We start from the raw sequence: 6563 nt of genomic DNA on the forward strand, positions 1-6563 counted from the left end.
GGCATCCTGGTCTCTGCAGAGCGAAACAGGGCGTGGGTTCGAATCTCCCCACTTCTGGTTCCCCACTGTGCGGCCTTGGAGTGGAAACTCTGCAGGCTCTCCCAGCCTCAGTTTCCCCAGCTATGAAAAGAGGATGCTCCCCTGGGTGATTGTGAAGACTCATGGAGTTCCTACATGAGAAACACTTGGCTCAATGGCTGACGGTGACCTTGGAAATCAACATGGACCCCCACCATCTCCTGTCCCCAGGGGTCTACCTCCTAAGTCTCTCCAGTTGACCCTCTCCATTCTTCTTGCACCTACCCTCCCAACCCAAGCCATCTGCTGTCTTGAGGCAGACAGCTGGTCCCCCTGCACAGTCAGAGGGGTCTTTCCAAAACTCAAGCTTGGGAATTCCCTGGCAGTCCAGTTGTTAGAATGCCGAGCTTCCATTGCAGGGGACAAGGGTTGGATCCCTGGTCAGGGAACTAAGATCCCACAAGCTCCACCGTTTGGACAAAAAAAACAAAAGACTCAATCCTGACTTCTGCTCAAAACCTACTATGGCTCCCCAGTGCCCTCGGGAGAAAGCCTGAGGGCTACACCTCAGTTCCAGGCCTGCTGGGCACTGCATGGCCTGACTACTGCTTGCCTCCACCCTCCTTTCCGTTTTTCTAGAAGATCCTAGTGTTCTCCTCCATCAGACACTTCCCCAGCTGCTTTAGGTCTCAGCTGAAACATCAGGGCCCCAAGGGTGGTTTCCCCTGATCTCCACAAAACAGGCCTGATCCTCTCATTCCTCCCCTTCCTGCTCCCTGTACCCACCACACAGCCCCTTTTACAGCTAGAAATAAGACACACTTATTTAAAGGTGTCCACTTTCAAAATAGCCTCTGAATTCAGCCACTTCTCTCCATCGCAACTGCTCCACCCACCATCACATCACCTATGGCCTGGACCACTGAGTCTCCTCCTCCTTCCTGGGCTCCCTGCAGTCAGAGTTGTTGTTTGGTCATTTCAGGTGTGTCCGACCCTTTGTGGCCCCGTGGACTGTAGCCCACCAGGCTCCTCTGTCCCTGGCATTATCCCAGGCAAGAATACTGTAGTGGGTGGCCATTTCCTATTCCAGGGGATCTTCCCGAGGGATTGAACCTGCATCTCGTGCATTGCAGGAGGATTCTTTGCCACTGAATCATCACAGCCAGAGGGACCCTGTTAAATCCTAAATCAGATCCATCCCTCCCTTGGGGCCTGGCTCAGAACCCTCTCAGGGCTCCCATCTCCCTCCGAATAAAAGCCAAAGTCTTTATGCCGCTGCTGCTGCTAAGTTGCTTCAGTCGTGTCCGACTCTGTGCGACCCAATAGATGGCAGCCCATGAGGCTCCCCTGTCCCTGGGATTCTCCAGGCAAGAACACTGGAGCGGGTTGCCATTTCCTTCTCCAATGCATGAAAGTGAAAAGTGAAAGTGAAGACGCTCAGTTGTATCCGACTCTTAGCGACCCCATGGACTGCAGCCTACCAGGCTCCTCCGTCCATGGGATTTTCCAGGCAAGAGTACTGGAGTGGGATGCCATTGTGACCCGGAAAACCTGAACAGTCTGTTCAAGCCTCCCTCTACCCCTTGTTTTCCTAATCTCATTTCCATCCTACCCCCCTGCTCCCTCTATTCCAGCCACACTGGCCTCAAATAGCCAGCACAATCCACCTCAGGGCCTTTGCACCTGCTATCCCCTCAGCCTGGAACACTCTTCCTCCCAGATGTCCGTACGACTCCTTCTCTTCCCTCCTTCACGTCCTTGCCCAAATGTCACTCTTTATAGGGGCCTCTCAATTCACTGCAAAACAGTATTTTCTAATTACTTAGAACTTTTAAAGCAGTCTCCTTAACGGTGTTTGGGTAAAAGAGGAAATAAAAACTGCAATTACAGACAATTTAGAGAAAGATGATGAGAGCATTACATTTCACACCTCATGATGAAAGCAAAGCTGTACTCCTGAAAAAACATTTACATCCGTGAATGTGGAAGTCTAATCCAGTGATTAGAATGAATTACTCTAGCGTCTGGGCTTCCCTGGTGGCTCAGGGGTAAAGAATCTGCCTGCCAATGCAGGAGACATGGGTTTGATCCCTGGGTCAGGAAGGTCCCCTGGAGAAGAAAATGACAACCTACTCAGGTATGCTTGCCTGGGAAATCCCATGGACACAGGAGCCTGGCGGGCTACAGTCCATGGAGTCACAAACAGTCGGATCATGACTTAGCGACCAAACAATAAATAAGGGCCTCTGGATTTAAAAAAAAAAACAAACACTTCAGGACTTCCCTGGTGGTCCAGTGGTTGGGAATCCACCTGCCAATACAGGGGACACAGGTTCAATCCTTGGTCTGGATAGATTCCTCATGCCAAGGGGTGGCTAAGCCCATGGGCCACAACTCGAGAAAGCTCTGGAGCAGCAATGAAGACCCAACGCAGCCAAAAATAAATAAATGAATGTTTTAAATAAATGTAGGGGGAGAATGGATGCGTGTATATGTACAGCTGAGTCCCTTTCCTGTACACCCAAAACCATCGCAACATTGTTAATTGACTGTACTCCAATATGAAATAAGAAGATTAAAGAATTAAATTAATTAATTAAAAAAAAATTTAAACCAGGGGACGACAGAGGATGAGATGGTTGGATGGCATCACTGACTCGATGGACATGAGTTTGAGCAAGCTCCAGGAGTTGGTGATGGACAGGGAAGCCGGGCGTGCTGCAGTCCATGGGGTCACAAAGAGTCCCATACGACTGAGCAACCGAGCAACTGCACTGAACTGAAACCACTCTCCACCTCTCCCTTCCCCCACCCAGTCCCTTGACAACTTCTTTTTTTTTTTTTTGGTTCTTTATTTATTTATGGCTGCACTGGGTCTTTGCTGCTGTGCACAGGCTCTCTCTAGTTGCAGTAAGCCAGAGCTACGTTCATTGTGGTACACAGGCTTCTCATCTCGGTGGCTTCTCTTGCTGTGGAGCTCGGGCTCTAGGCGGGAGGGCTTCAGTAGCTGCAGCACGCAGGCTCAGTAGCGCACCCCACGGGCTTAGATGCTCCGAGGCTCGTGGGATCTTCCCAGAGCAGGGATGCAACCTGTGTCCCCTGCATTGGAAGGTGGATGCCCGTCTACCTGGGGAATCCTTGACGGCTTCATTTTTCTCCCCAGCAAATACTTGACACTCTCGATATTTTCCTTGTCCTGTTGATAGTCTGTCTTGAGAACTAGACTCTGATCCCCAGGGGCCAGACCTTATTGGTTCACCACCAGAACAAGGCCTGAAATACCTGTCGGTGAAGTGTGTGGATTGCATGCCTCTATTTTGAACCTGTAAGACATACACAAGTTTCAAAATCCAGAAGACAGGAAATGGAAGTGAGAAGCAACCCACCCACCACAGCGACCTATCGACCTGGCCTGACCCTTCCCAGTGCTGCTCGCCCGTCCCAGTGTCTTGTCCAGAGATAGTCTATGCAAGGATGAGAAAATGTGTACATGTATTTCTTCCCCTTCCTTTCTCTCCACAAATGCCACACACTCTTATCCTGTTTTGCAGTTGCCTCCTGGCAATACATCTAGGAGATCACCACATCAGTTTCCAATTGCTTCCTCATTCTTTTTTGTTTCTTTTTAAGCAACTGCATGCATGGTGACCAAGGGGGAAAGAGTTTTTGTCGCAATCACAGTTTTCCAGGAGCAGTGGCGGCTGAGAGCTCAGCGCCATCTCACAGACCCCTGGACTCACACTGTGGTTCTGCAGTCAAGATCTCCCACACACTTCTGGTGGGCATGCAAACCAGAGTGGCCACTTTGGAACACAGTTTGCCAATCTCCCCAGAGGTTAAATATACACTTCTCATATGACCCAGCCCTTTCATTCCTGGGTGTTTACCCAAGAGAAATGAAAACCTCTGCCCGCGCGCGCACACACACACACACACAACCTGTATGTGCATGTCCCTAGCAGCTCTCTTCTGAATCACCAGCAGCTGGAAAACAGCCCAGATGTTTCTTCAGCTGGGAGATGGAAAAGCAAAACTGTGGTTCCTCCCCACGTGGCAAGAAAAATGCAACACACTTCGGATTCGACAACCTGAATGAATGGCGGATGCATTCAGCTGAGTGAAGGAAGCAAGACTCGGAAGGCTCTATTATTCCATTTAGAAGACAGTCTGAAAAAGGCCACTGGGTAGTGACAGAAAGAGCTGTGGGTTGTGGGGGCGGAGTGGGGGAAGGGTGTGGCCACCGAGGGCCAGCAGGAGGGGATTTTGGGGGTAATGGAAACCATCTGCATTTTGATTCTGGGTGACTACTGCATGCGTGGCACAGAGCTTATAGAGCAGCACAGAGAAAAGAGTAAATTTTACTGTATGCAAATATTTTCATGAGTTTTACTAAAAGAGTACCTAATGTAGGAGCCCATGTATATGACATGCTGGAATAGCAAAACTATAGGAATAAAAAACAAGCCAGTGGGTGCCCAGGTTGGGGGATGAGGGGAGGGGCTAACTGCAAAGGGGGCACAGGGGCGGTTTAGGGGTGATGGAACTGATGGTATCTTGAGTGTGATTCGATGATATGACTATAAACTTTTACCCAAAGTCATACCTTGTACACACTTAAAATGAGCACCTTCTATTGTATCGTATTGTATTATAAATTATATCTCAATAAAATTGGGTTTGGAGGGGTTTTAAATATAATTTAATCTCAAGTGGTGGTGGTGGTTTAGTCACTAAGTCGTGCCCAACTCTTGCAACCCCATGGACTGTAGCCCGCCAGGCTCCTCTGTCCGTGGGATTTCCCAGGCAGGAATACTGGAGTGGGTTGCCATTTCCTCCTCCAGGGGATCTTCCTGACCCAGGGATTGAACCCGTGTCTCCTGCATTGCAGTCAATTCTTTACCATTGAGCCACCAGGGGAAGCCCCAGTAAAGTTGGTCTTAAATATCCTATCTCAGGACGTCCTTGGTGGTTGGGTGCCTAAGACTCCATGCTCCCAATGCAGGGGGACCTGGGTTCGATCTCTGGTCAGGGAACTAAATCCCACAGGCCACAGCTAAGAGTTCACATGCCACAGGTAAAGATCTGGAGTTTGCAACGAAGATCAAAGATCCCATGTGCAGCAACTAAGACCCAGCATGACCAAATAAGTGAATTTTTTTTTAATTGAAAAATAAATGTTTGTTTTAAAAAAAATCTTATCTCCCCTTGCCCTTCCCTGACTGTGTGACCTTAGGCAAAGCCCCTAACATCTCTGTGCCTCCAGTGAAGGAGGAAAGATCTGGGGAGGAGGTGGGTGCTGAGGTCTTGGGTCTCATCATGGGTACCTAGGTACACCAGTACCCACAAGAGATGTTTACAAACAAAGCAGAGGGGCTTTATGAGGCTTTAGGGTGAAACTAGGGTCAGACAGCTGAGCTGCTGACAATGGCTCCTGTGTCTCAGAAGGACAGGTCCTAAACCGAGCCCTGTCAGGCCCTTCCTGAGTCCCTTTGAACCACCGGGCACTCCTTGGTGACCTAGAAAAGTGAGGAGAAGCATCCGTGAGTCCCAGAGGGATGGCGTCAGGGATGCACAGTTCAGAGCATTGTAAGAGAGCCTTTTTCAGTAGTCAGATGGAACTGCCAGATCAGTTCCCTTCGGTCTCAGCTGTTCGGGGCAGAGTTTGGGTATGTACAGCCCCTGGCCTGCTCTCACCGGCTCACACGTAGGGGAGACTGAGCTATATCAGCGATATCCCAGAAGAGCTGGGGACTCAGGCTGGGGAATCCCGAAGGGGCACGACCCAGCCTAAGGAGAGAAATTAGGGAGGGCTTCCTGGAGGACAGGCTCAGCCAGAGCTGAGCCCTAATATGCTGACTGAACACCTACTGAGCACCCTGGCTTGGATCTCAGTGGAAGAGCCTATTTTTGAGGCTGAAGTGAAAGGGGTGTGTGTGGGCAGAAGGGTGGGGGCAGAGGCTGTGCTAAAAGCGGGAGTGTGGGGGGGGCGCAGAACAGTGGGAGATAAGACAGGAGTGAGGTGGTACCTGGTTCAAGGTCACCCTGGCAGGAGCCTGGACTTTCTCCCTCTCACGCCCCGGGCAGGAGCAGCTTAAGATCCATCCACATGTGCAGGGAGACTGAGATGGGAAGAAGCTGGGAGAGGTCAGGGGAAGTGATGGGAAAGATGGTGACTGTCGGAGTCACATGGAGAAGCGGGTGCACATGTTACCGAAAGGTGGACCTGGCTGCTCACCGCTCAAAAGCCAACAAACAGGCCAGACTGGTGGAAAGGAGAGTTTGCTTTATTTGGGATGCTGGCATCCAGGGAGGTTGGGTGGGTACTCCTGTCCAAAGGCTGACTCCTCTCCACTGACAATCAGCAGGCATTATCTTTTATAGACTGAGGGAGGGGGCTAAATGCAGAAACAGCACAGTCAGCTCTAACAGTCATCTTCAAATTGGTCATCAGTGGTCTGACCAGCATCATCTTGATTGTTCTGCTGCTGCTGCTAAGTCACGTCAGTCTTGTCCGATTCTGTGCGACTCCATAGACAACAGCCCAC

This window comes from Bison bison, unplaced genomic scaffold (genome assembly GCF_000754665.1).
Source record: "Bison bison bison isolate TAMUID 2011002044 unplaced genomic scaffold, Bison_UMD1.0 scf7180017864313, whole genome shotgun sequence".
NCBI lineage: Eukaryota > Metazoa > Chordata > Mammalia > Artiodactyla > Bovidae > Bison > Bison bison.